General features: G+C 40.4%; 1 protein-coding gene across 9 annotated transcripts in view; it reads left to right on the top strand.

The window, feature by feature from the left end:
• The window catches only part of TRIM2 (tripartite motif containing 2), an 87,865-nt gene that overhangs the window by 20,528 nt on the left and 54,400 nt on the right, over positions 1-12,937 (top strand). For 2 of the 9 annotated variants that reach the window (XM_019293392.3, XM_019293388.3), the window contains exon 1: positions 7,876-8,337. The exons of 6 other annotated variants lie outside the window; for them this stretch is intronic. The gene's annotated coding sequence lies outside the window, so the exon portion shown is untranslated. Of the gene's footprint in view, positions 1-6,044; positions 6,126-7,875; positions 8,338-12,937 lie in introns of those variants that run through there. One more of the 9 variants, XM_019293390.3, reaches the window with a different exon arrangement.

The raw sequence follows: 12,937 nt of genomic DNA, 5'->3' as shown, positions 1-12,937 counted from the left end.
GCTGTTTGAGTCTGACCAGGAAACTGAACCATCAGGTAGCAGGAAAAAGTCTGAGGGTCTGAAAGAAGCAGCGACAGCCTTCTGTAAGGTTTGGATAGATTTCCTTGTAAAATCACTCACTATCAGAACTCAGGTCTCCATAGGGATAAAGGCTGAGATTGCCTCCTCAGCCTCTTTGGGTAAGTTGTCCTCTCTCTTAAATCTGAACCCTTGGACTGATATCCTCAGTTTTCACCCATGGCTGTGAAAGCTTTTAAAATCTTTCACTGTGGCTTGTTTTTTTTGTTTTTTCCAGGTCCCTTTTCCTAGGTATTAGATGCTAGGTAAGGGATGTTGTTGCCACTAAAGTGGAACATACTGGTTGGTTCTAAAAAAATGGAAAATGCTAAGCATGCAGCTTTTTCTGTTAAAAAGAGCAGCAGGGCTGTAGTACCCAGATCTCACTCATACATTAAAAGCAGAGGGTCTTCTTCTAATGTGTGCATTTTATTTTGGTGGTGCTACCTGGAGAAGGTACTGCTCTTAGGAAAGAAAAGGACTGCTAGGCAGGTTATGTGCAAAATTCACCCCAGGAGAATAATGAAAGTCTCTCAACCAGGTATTTGTCACAGGTCTCGTTCTGTAGGGTGGCCTGCCTGAAATATAATGGAAAACTTGGGTCAAGACAGAGAGAAAATGGATCACTTCCTACCTTCCTTGCCTGTGGCAGAGAGTGAATGGCAGTGACTAAGTTGTCTTCAGGTCTGTGCTGCCTTTAAATCATCAGTATCTACCAGTTTCCACAGGTTCCTTTGACTCCTCTCCCTCCTGTCTGATATATCTGGCTTCTGTGCTAGCTAGCTATGCTGAAAGAAACAACTTTCAGTGGCATTCCAGCACTCGTGCTGGCTGTGCTCTGCTCTTCTGCTGGGAAGATGTTTCCTTGGACTCCATTGGCAAGCCCTAAACTTTCTACTTACGTACTGGAATTACTGGCTTACAGAACAGGCTCTCTGCATTGCTGCTATGCTTCGATGGTGTGTAAAAGGCACAGTTGTGCAAACTACCTTCTTTTAGGGTACATACAGGATTGGTATATTAATTGTAGCCTCCAGATGGCTCATTCCTCTCTCTAGCTCACCTCTCTTAGGCGAGAAAGCAAATTGTATCCTAGTATGTGCTCAAGTAGGCAGGAAATATTATAGATGCCACTGTTTCTTCATCCATGAAGAAGCTTTTAAATATTTCAGTTTCCTTCTTTTTGCCTGTGTAGTTGCCAAAGGTCTAAGAAAGCAGCAATTTTAGCTTGTAGCATAAAATGTCCCTAATTAAGAGGGTAGCTTGCTGTGTTCTTCTTCGTTGCTGCTGTCTAAAGAAATTATCACGGCTGTCATCAGCCATTTCCTCTTATCACTGCTGGTTCACAGCATGTGAAACTGAGAAGCATTGTATCCACTAAAATTCAAGGAGTGCGCTGCAGTCTCTCTCACGAAATGAAATCATACTGTGGCTTGTTTCTTCTTGACATCTTTCTTCTTATGCAGCATCTTCAGTTGACACTTCACCTAATGCTCCCTAATGTAATCCCCTAATGTACTGTCAAAAGTTAACTTTTTTATAGTAATATCCTGGCATGGAATTCTGCAGGTTTTACTCTGGCAAAACTCTTGCTGAAGGCAATAGGGAGGCTGGTTACTTGAGGACTGAAATGGGACTGTGAGAATTACAATCTTTTGTCATATGTGTGGTTTAATTTCTGCATCTGACTGGGATGCTTAACTTCAGTGTGATACTTTTGGTCTTCTTTTCAATTAGTTTTCAAATGAGTAAGAGCAAGTTGATAGGTATTTGATGAGGTTAATATCAACTCCAGCAGTGCAGTGGCTGAACTTTCAGCATATTGCAGTTTTCAGACATTGCCTTCATGAGACCATCTGTCTAAAGAAATGCCTCCTTCTTTCTGTTTTCCCTGTAATTTTCTCCCGATACCCACTCTTCTCTATCACTTTGAAATCTATGCTTAACACTCAAATACACTTTGGGATTCAGAGCTAGATCAAAACATTTCCTTGGAAATGGAAACTGGCTATGGAAAATATAACACTGTCACATCCCAACACACAGATGGGACAGTGTGAGCCAGGGCTAATGTGGCTCTGGCTGCAAAAGAGAGTATGAAAAAGTGGGAAGAGATGTTCATGTGGGTGGAGCAGGGACAGCATCTTTTATATGCATGCAGGTATGTAGATAAGGATATTTTCAGTAGAGAAACCCTTGTTCCCTACCTGCCCCAAAGCTCTGTACAGCTTCACGACTGTCAGCCTTTCACTCTGGCCTGTAGTGCCTCCTAGCCTCAGGCCCCTCATCCTAGTCCAAGTCTCCAGCTCATGCCTGTGTAGGGAGGGCATGTAGCTTCTCCCTGTCATCCGTGCCCCCTGCCTCACTCGCAAAGTTCACAGCCTCTTCATTGTTCTGCCACAACTCTTTTCCTATCCTAGAGCCACCTTTTTTCCCAGGCATCCCATGTCCCATCCTCCTGAACCTCTGTGTTCCATGCCATTTAAGATGCTTGTTCTCCCTGTCTCTCAGTCCTTAAGAGCTTCCCCATAGCTCTTCGATCCTTGCTGTAGTCTCCTCCCACTGTCTTCCTCACTACAGCCCAGTGTTTGCAGTCTGAGAGACAGGGGGCTCTTTGTTCTCTCCTGGAGTCTCAGGTTCTTCAGTGCAAAGGTCTCAACATACTTTCTTTTTCCTCCTTATTGTATTTGAAGGCAGGAAAGTAGGGCAGGTCCAGGGTAAACCAGGCACATACTAGTTTTATTTGTGTGCTGTAAAGGGGGATAGCTCCAGGCAAGGTCAGAGAAAGACTAAGCCAAGAAATATATAAGCATGGTACTTTTGTGGTTTTTTGGTTGGGTTTTTTTTTTTTTTTTTTTAGAAAACATAGCCTGTTCTATTTTTCTTGGCAAACAAAGTGTCCAGTATTCAACAAATATCTTGTGAACCAGCTTCAGGCCCAGAGCTGCTTTTGAACTGTTTGCTGTGATTCTTCATGTGCTCATTTCTTTGTGTTACCAGTCACATGGTAACATTTCTGATTCTTGGATGAATGATGTTTTCAAACAAAAAGAGGGATTTGGACACATTACTTTTGGTTCAGAACTTTTCATGAATGCAGACATATGAAAATGTCTTACATCAGTGTTTCCTGGATACTTGCTTTTAAAAGGAAGCTTACATGAATGGAAGTTTGTGAAAAACAGTAATACCGAGACAGTACAATTTTACAGGAGCCAGGGCTGGTGGTTAATTTCTCAGAGTAGCAAACTATGATTCAGAGCAGCACAGAACAGAAGTGTGAGCCTAGCACAGACTGAGTGTATGCCCACATTTACGGGACATGGTTGCCACAAAAGTATGACTGAAGACCTTGAAGTAGGATTACAGTCAGGAGGAGTGTGGGGCTTACCTGCTGTTTCACAGTATATTTTCATAAGAAGCTTGAGCATTTGGCTGCAGTTGTCTTTCTTCCCCTGCTCCAGTCCATAATGTCTGCAGCACTCAGTGGACCCCTGTGAGCTAATTCACCTCTCTCAAGTTGCAGAAAATGGATGCATTTTTTCACAGGGCAGCTTTCTGTCAGGCAATGAACTGTACCTATTCCCTGGGAGTCCCACAAGTGCCTCAGTGCAAGGTAAGAAGTGTGGGTGTTCACTCAGAGGGGAACAGGGGCCTCTGAAAACAGTCTAATGTTTGTCTTTTGAAATTATGTTCTTCTAACATTTGACCTTCCCTGATGAAAACCACCGGGGCATATGCATTGCATAGTGTTTGTTGACTTGCTGCTTAATGAATATGAAGTATCCAGCCATTAACTCCTGTTCTGTGGACTTCATGGCGGGAAAAAGGAATTACCATTTCATCTCACTTAGAAGGGAAAAGGCTGCTTATGTCTCCATCACCAATGTGCTCAGAATGAGTTTATGTGCCCCAGGCAAGCCCAGATCGCTGGAGTCACAGATGTGAGACTTGATGGGAAAAGTGACTTAGTTATGCTTATTCTCCTTTTATTTCCTGGGGACAGCCAGGGGCTACTGCAGTAGTGAAAACAGAAGCAGCCATGGGGCTTCTCCAACAATGACATCGAGGTTATAATGCATTGCGTTTTTGTCTGAGCTACGTTTTTTCTTTCTGTGGAAGAGAAGTGATACATTATAAAGCAAAATACATACATTATGAAAAGAAAAATACCAAAAGCACCGAAAACAGCCCTCTTCTCACCTGAGAGTTGGAGCAGGCAGCAAAAGGTTATCACATGGTATCTCTTTGGAAGATCAGCTGACAATTATGTCCCTTTCTGGAGGGGGACAGGCTTTTGCCAAACTCAAGCCACTGGGCACCAAGCTGAAGTGCTATGATAAAATACATAGTAAGTGAAGCCAGACCTACTGAGTACAAGCTTAGCATTTGAACCCAGACCCAAGGCAGCTGTTCCATGTGCTAGCTTTGAAATGCTGGAGATAAAATGATTCATAATATCACAGCTAATCTGTCTTTAAAAAATGAGTCATTGTCAGTGCCAAAATCGACATTTTATTTGATTGAGTGAACTGAAAGCTTCACCTTGAACTCCTCCAGGGGTAGTTTTGTCTCAGTTTATCAGACTTGTGGTTTTCAGTCTGTACAAAACCTGCCACCTTGTTTGCATCAGAAGATTCATCTAGAACTTGAGTTGTGACCAACTAGAAATCTGCATAAACATATTTAAAATCCTACACCAAGTGGTATAGTGTTAACCAAAGGTCGACATATACCTGTGATGAAACCCAGGCTTTTTAGTCTACCATCCTGAGCTTCTATCATTTACGTAATTTCACAGATTCAAATTAAATGGAAGGTGCATTCTCCACCCCAGACATCTCACTTGTCACTTTCTCAGTATTTAAGCTGCAAAAAACTGGTTGAAAAACAGATTGCTTTCAACTATACCTTTGCAATGCAGTGCTCCCAATACAACCACACTAGACTGGATGGGAGCAGAGTTCAGACCAAGAGAGATACACATTCTACCACCCACTGTGCATCACAACCTGTCTGTCACTGACTGAGGAGGGACACTTTTCCCTTGCTTTAATGAATATGCAATGGCGTTTGAAAAAACCTTTCAAGTGTCTATATACAAAGATCCATAACCAGCATAATCAGTATCTAAGTTGCATCCTACTCCACTCTTGTCCTACTCATATTGCTAACATAGTTGATGTTGGTGAGAAATCAATATGGAAAATAACAGGGTGGTTTTGTAGCTGGCATTTGAAAAATATCCTAAATGGAAGCTGCCATTTTTCTGAGAAGACAAATTGCTCCTAGCAGGTTGTTCTTCCTATCTGATCTATTCTTTGTTGTAGTCTTTCCTATATGAAGCTTTCTACAGTAAATTTTCTCACCATCGAAGTGATGAATATCTTCCACCGCTATTTCTCCAGAAAGCTAGGATCCCTGTGCTCAGGAATATGGTGCTTGACTGCCCCAAAATTCATGGAGACAGAGTGTGAGAGTGTGAGCATCAAATGATGCCTTAGAACCAGGCAACAGTGAGGGGACACACAGCTGTCTGGAGGCAGGAGCTGTGTATGGACAGTAGGTTGCTGGTACCTCATAGGGATGAGATAAAAGAGGAAATGAAAAATACAAGAAAAGAAAAAAAGGAGAAAAAGTTAGTGAATAAGAATGAATGATCCCCAGAGCCTGGAAAATGAAGGGTCATTTAAAATTGATCTTCTGTTTTTTAATTTTCTTGGGGTTTTCTTGCGGAATTGTTATTTGTGAAAGCCACCTTTGATGTAAATGGACTGTTTTTTTGAGAGAACAGATGTATTGAAGAGCACGTGAGAGATCAGTGTGAATTAATGCATTTTCTCCTTTGGGGGAAAAAACTTCAGTCAGCACAAGCATCACAAACTGAAAGTGGTTATTTCCACTTACTCTCCTCTTTATTACCATGTCTCACCAAAAGGAGCGTTCTTATTCCAAAGGTAACAGTCATTCAATTTGTCCTTTTACAGTGGGGAGAGGCCTACATACCCAGCAAACCAAGCAAGGACTACTCTGCTGTGGCCCATGAAATAATTTCTGTCCCCAAACCTGTAAGTTTGCTCTACCAGGATCAGGTTCTTTGGTATCATGGAAAGTATCACTAAAAAACATGAGGTAGTCAGTTCACCCCCCTTGTTTACTAAGTGGGAGAGTAACTCAGCTGTTACCTAACCCTGCTTATTGCTGTTTCAAAAAATAATATTATTTGCCTCAACTGACATCTGTGTATTTTGTGTGTTTTGCTGCTTACTACCTCGACAGGAGAACAGAAGAGAAGAGAGTAAAAATGCTAGAATGTAGGCAGAGTTGGCCAACTTTGGTAGCAGCTGAGCTGTAGGGCACATGAAATCTCTTCTCATAGGCCTCTTGTTTGTGTGGGGTGCTCTGGTGTCTAATAAAACAGCTGAGTTCATGTGTAGCCTTTTACACTGGATCACTGGATTGTATGTCACTCATCTGGACAGCTGCCTTTTTTTCACAAAAGCTGTAGGAATATAATACCTCTGGGATCTCTACCTGATGTGACTGAAATTACTCAATGGGTTATTCAACTACTGGAAGGAATTGTGTCAGCACGGGCAAAAATAAACACAAAAAGTTAATTCATCATTTCCTCCATTGCTTCAACTGACTAGAAAGCCTTGTTTTTTGGGTTTGGTGTTGTTTGCTTGTTTGTTTGTTGGGATTTTTCTAATCATTCAACTGCTTTTGGCTTTAACAGTCCAGTTGTGTCAGTCCTGATCCAGGTACAGGATGAGTTGACAATCAGTGCAATCCTGATTGTGCCAAGATGAAAAACTGAGCAAGTGACAAGGCTCAGGACTTTTAGGCAGAGTGGTTACAATGGTGTTTTTATTTTGTTAATGACTCACTGTAGTGATTCACCGATGCTTTAGTGAAAGATGCCTTGTTTAGAGACAAGTTCTGAGACTCTGTTCAAGCAGAGTCAGATTATTCCCAATAGAAAAGCTTGAAAAAGTCCTCTGCTAAAACTTAACAACTAAATAAAACTTGTTCTTTTAAAGAACATACATATAACAACAGCTTTAATTTTAAGCAACGGCAAAACTTTTTTATCCACCATAAACTTGTTTTCTTGATTTTTTTATTGGGAAAAAGAATGTTCTTCAGTTCTGACACAAAAGCCATGAAACATCCCAAAATATAGGTGACTCCTTAAGCCTTTGGTACTTGAGTTTAATCGGGGCACTAGACCTTTAAATAGATGAAAATAGGGGCTGAAAGTGTCTTCCAGGCTTTGAGCCATGGACTTTCATGGGGTGTGTATCAAAACTTTGTTTCTGATACTTTTGGTAAAATGTTCATTCTTGTAATGAGTTGCTTGAACCATCCCAGAAGTTCCCTATTAAGCAACTGTCCACTGGCTCTGAGTGGACAAAAACCCACCAAAACAAAACCTACGAACACATTAGATTTGCTTCCCACCTGGAAGCATTTAGAGGATGTAAGGGGATCAGCATTCACTTCCCTGTTTATAAAAACCAGGTTGTTCTAAATGACTTGCTAAACTGTTGAACGATTTCATACAATGCACTGGATTTTCCTGCCCCTTTTCAGAGAGGCTGTTTGTGCTGGGAGCGAGGGAGGGCTGCAAGGTCGGTTTGTTTCCACAGCGGGGAGTGTGGGGACCCGGCTGCCACTTTCTTGAGTGGTGGGTGGTGCTCTGGGCTGCTGGACGCTGCCTGGGGGAGCAGTCGGGCATCTGCAGACGGGAGACAATCCCGGCATGGGGCCAGCTGTTTATTTTCAAAGCCTTTGTACCTCAGGTTACTTGTAAGGCTGATGCTTGGGGAGTTCTGCTAAAACTGGACTGTGTATGTTCCCTGCTTTGCCTGTAATTTGCAGTTTATGAAAACCAGATGGATGACTCAGTGCTGTGCGAGTTAGGATAGGAATGGGATCTTCTGACATAAGAGCAGCTTTTACAGAAAACTCTGAGTTAAGAAGATTCAGGCTCAAGCTAGATTGCTTCTTCCCTCCCCCCCCCTTTTGTCTATTTTTACTGCATCATTGGTATGTGTCCAAGGAAAGTCGGCCATATCATTTGGAAATACAACGGAATAAACTTTTGACTGTCCGAGCTCTTCAGGCTGAGAGACTCCAGAGTAAATGAACTGGGAGAGAGAGAATTAAAAGGAGGGATTTCTTTAGGTGAACTTTTTTGGTTGTCTGCTCTGCCAACAGCCGTGTAAAATAACGAAGAAACTGCAGCAGTCCTTTCCCACTGTCTTTCTAAATAATGTAAGTTACCCTTTCACACTCATCTCTAACTGTTCGTGTCCTTTTTCTGCTTTCGGATGTTTTGTGAGAGCAGTGGCTTTACAGCAAGTGAGCTCTTGCCAGGAGCTCTGCTGTGCGAATGAGTGAATTGCTTTGTCTTTCTTTTTTAAGTCAGGGTGGTAGCGGGGAAGCCGAGCAGTTTGACACCACCTTTCTTTGACAGTCGTGTTAGCTCGGCTTTAGATGGCTGTCGAAACCTTTAAATATTTTCAGTGTTTGTGCAGAAATTTGTTTGTAGTTGGCAAAAGACAATAAGAAATGTTTTGATTGAACTGTGCATGTCAGGCTTGCCGTAAAGCAGGCGTTTCAAAGGGGACTCTCTGATGCTATGTAAAGAGGACAGGATGTGACAAGGGAAAACAAATGTTTCCTGCTCTTTAATATTTAAAAGAAATAATTGTAACAGAGCCAAGGAGTTTGCCTAGGAAATAAATAGTGATGTTTATTGAAAGCAAAATAATGACTCTGTAAATCTGAGAGGACAATGCCAAGGTCTAATTAGAAGAGACAGTTTACTTTTCAGAGTTGTTCATTTTTGGAAGCTGGAAGTTGGCATTAATGTTGCCATATTCTGTTGTGCTTTTGTGAAGAGTAACTTGAGCCGTTACCTGGTGCATAGCTCTCCATAGGTTATTGAGATGGCTTGATTACTCTCCTTTTGGTTCATTTTACTGTTTTCAAAATGCAGTCTAGGCAGACTGTCAGGCAGATTGATAGGTTTAAGTAAAACCAAGGGATTATAATGATAGATAATATACCACGTAATGTACTAATAATAAAACAAGAAATAGACCAAGAAAACGACCCTTAATTCAAACATTCCACATTGTTGCTTGTGTGAAAACTGAAATTAAATTGACTAGCGATAGTAATGAGGGCTTCTAGAAAATGTGAATATTTTTAATAAACTTGGGAATATAAACTGTATGTCTTGAAAAGCATATTAAAAGGTTTGTTTTGTTCAAATCTGTATAAACTTACTTATTTTCAAGCTAGTCCCATAATTTTCTGGATAGTATCTAAAGCCTGGAGTGGTTATAGAGAGAAGGTACCAGAAAGCTACTGCACCTGGTCTTGGGACTGCATCATTCTGCTCGCAAACAAAGCCAGCAGGAAGAGGAGGTTATTCCCTGTTTCCAGAGAGTTTGGGGGAGGAATCAGTCTGTTAGCTGCTGACAAAATGAAATAAGGCTTCTGTACTTTGACCCTCATCCAAAACTGCTTACCATAAACCAGAGGTTTCCTCAAACTTCTCAGCAAAGCATTTGACAAACTTGAGTGGTGAATAAACTCCCATGTCTGATCTGGACCTGCAGTGCCCACAGTTTGGTTATAAAGAACAGGTTTGGGTTTTCTTCATCCAGGGTTCATTTCAGTCCCTGAGATTGATCCTTTTTCATGAGAAATGGCTTTCATAGGCCTTTAATAATTACATCTTTGCTCAGGGAGGCTACACAAAACTTTTCTTCAAGGAGCATTACTAACACATGCTGCTCAAGGGCCAGAAGGAAGCATTAAGTGGGTTTTATGACAGAACCAATTCTAGATTTGATTATAGGGTTTCTGGGAAGAGGGAAGGATTAAAATCATGGAAACAATCATTTCAATCAACTGGGGAAAATCTTTTGATTTCTGTATGTAATGTCAAGGGAGACAGCGAATGTATCCTTCCAGGCATTTAAGGCTTTTGGGGGGTGGTGGGAGTGTGTGTATCTTAAAAGTTCATCTTTTTCATGGCATTGATTTTTCATGAAATCTTAGGTTTGAGGATATACATTTGAGACAAGCAGTGTCCATGGTCCATGCAAGTGCTGTCTTAATTCTGCTATGTCCAGCAGCATGCACAGCGTTTGGAACATTAGACCTTACCTGGACAAAGATGATAATTCTGCTGGGGGATTTCCCCAGCCCATGATACTATTCTTCCTAGTTTTAGCTTGAAGGTCAGGTTGTTTACTGGAAAATCCCAGATAATTGGTGCTTGAAGCCATCATGAAAACATGCTGGGCCTGTCTTTGCCTGATAATGGAATTTCATTAATTCATAACAAAACTAGAATTTGGACAGCTTATGTAAACACAGCAATGCTCCTGATTCCTTTGAGGAAAACTAAGGAATTAAATTAACTGAAAAGGTACTGGGTGTTCTAATCCAGAGAACAAAGTGTTGTGCATTGCTATACTGAAGCTGAAATTTAATCATCTGCATAAAGTATTAAAGATACACGGTTTTGCAGAAACATGTAATACTGTGTCTAGACACATGAACTATTTTTATGAAAACAAAGGCACAATGTACAGTAGGTTAGGATAAATCCTTGAGCCACATGTAAAAGCCTTTGATTTGATCTGCTGGCAAGCATATTGTCTTATCAGAATTAAATGTGTCTGAGGGTACAAGTGTAGCTAGTTTGAACTATTTTTTTATACACAGCAGCAAGCATATATTACTCCAAATAATAAGTTCAGTTTATAAATAATGTTCCTTAATACAATTGCATTATATAAGGGAATAATACTTTAATTAGTTGTTTTCAGGATAATGCAGTATTCTGTATTAAAAAATACCACTAATTCCAAAACCCTAAAAATTTTGTCCTGGAATTTTGCTCATCCATATTTTGCCTTTTTCAGTTATTGAAGAAATCCAGTGACTCTCAGATTGCAATCCACTGTTGCAAATGCTATACTCGGCTGACACCTTCATCAAAATTATAATTATCAATACTTATGTGCTATTTCCAGAGACTGCAGGTTGTGGTTATGTTTTCTGTAATGTTTCCTGGTAAAAAATAAAAGGTGGGGAGAGCTAACCATGGGAAATGCATGGCATTAGCTGTTAAAAAAAACTAGACTTAAAAAAAAAAAATCAATATTTGTTGGAAGAAATCAATATTGGAAAGGAAATAATGACTATTTAGAGGTTTTTAAAATAGTGAACGGAAAAGAACAGGGCTTAGCAGTCACATAAATGGACTTCACCTATCTATATATCTATTTTTGACAAATTACTTTTCAAGACATGCTCCTTCTGTTAGAATTGGACTTGCTCTTCTATTTGTTATGAGACATGAATGGATTGGAGGCAGTCCCTTGGTGTGCTGTGAGGTTTGTATTAACATGTCTGTAAAGGGAAGAGCTGCTTGGTTGCAAACATTTAACAAATGAAATTTGGAGGAATTCCTGTTTTGTGCACAAGATGTCTTTTTCTCCCTCTTCGTTTTTGATCAACTGAAAGAAAGATCACCTTCCACTGAACAAAACTCAGGCTGACCTTTGGAGAAATGAAAACGGAATTTTATGTCAAACTTTCTGAATGGTTTTATTTCTATAAAGACCATGTTTTATTTCTGTGGTTTAAATAGATAAATATTTATTGTATAAATTGTAACATTAAAGGCATTTGCCTTTGTTTTCTACCACAGGCTGTCTAAACATTTTCCGTCCACAGTCTGTAGACATACCTTGGCATTGCATGTCGCTCCTTCTAATAATTGGGATGGCTGGTTATGTTTGGATTGGGCATTACTTATTTTGAAAGGTGATTTTAGCTGGAAGTCAGTAGTTTAGTTTGATCAGAATTAACAGTTTGTAACTGGAATACTATACAGAGAAATAAGTGACATAACATGTCACTAATGTCCCATGTGGGGACAGCCAAGGATCTAGGCAGCTGAGAAGTCTGCTGGCAACCAGGCAGCCTTCCTACTTGCTAGCTGGACTTTAGGGCAAAAGCTCAAAGGTAAATCCCATTCAAAAGGAAGAATCGAAATTGGAAATGCAAATAGAATATATTTCTTCAGGTGCTGAACAGGTAGATGTAGCAGGTAGATGTTAGCTGGCTCTCTACATCTGGCCGCTATCTAGTTGCAGTAGGGTTAAAAGAGGCACAGCTAAATTAAGAAGAGACTAATCATAGACATGTGAAAAATGTTAGCAGCATGTATTCTGGCACTTCTTACATTACATGGTGACCCTGCTAACACAAGAATCAAAAGAAACTCATGCTGAAATGGCTGTGATGATTTATTGTTAAATATTAAATCTAGGCGGTAATAAGAACGTGCCGTGCCACTGGAAGAAGAGAAGTCACTTAAAAATTCACTGTTATCATGTGTTCCCCTGGAAGAACTCCAAACAGCTTTGCTTTTTATGGTCAGCACTTTTGCTCATGTGTAAAAGTATTATTCGGTCTCACTTTAAAACCATCTGAATATTATCAGGTTTGGATGCATTGTAGGAGTGGTTAATTAAGTGGATGGTGATCTTCAGTCATTATGCCAAGGTGGATGCTCTTTTTGAAAGAGACATAAAGATCGGAGTAGATGCAGTTACTTTTGATCAGATTTTAAATGCTTGAGATGAATATTCAGCAATTTGCTTGCTCCTAATCCAGTATGGATTTGTCTTGGTGTTATTAGTCTGCCTAAACATGTGTATGATCAGTTTATTTATGGGTGACTTTCTGTTCTTTTGTCATGGAAAGCTATTTGTTTTGTGCTTGCCATGAGCTTCTGTTCTTGATTTTTTTTCTTGTAGTTCTGGAAGCACAGAGTGACAAT

Source organism: Corvus cornix, chromosome 4 (assembly GCF_000738735.6).
Source record: "Corvus cornix cornix isolate S_Up_H32 chromosome 4, ASM73873v5, whole genome shotgun sequence".
In the NCBI taxonomy this organism is placed as follows: Eukaryota; Metazoa; Chordata; class Aves; order Passeriformes; family Corvidae; genus Corvus; species Corvus cornix.
Note: the sequence above shows the minus strand (reverse complement) of the source record. Positions and strands in the feature narration are given on the sequence as shown.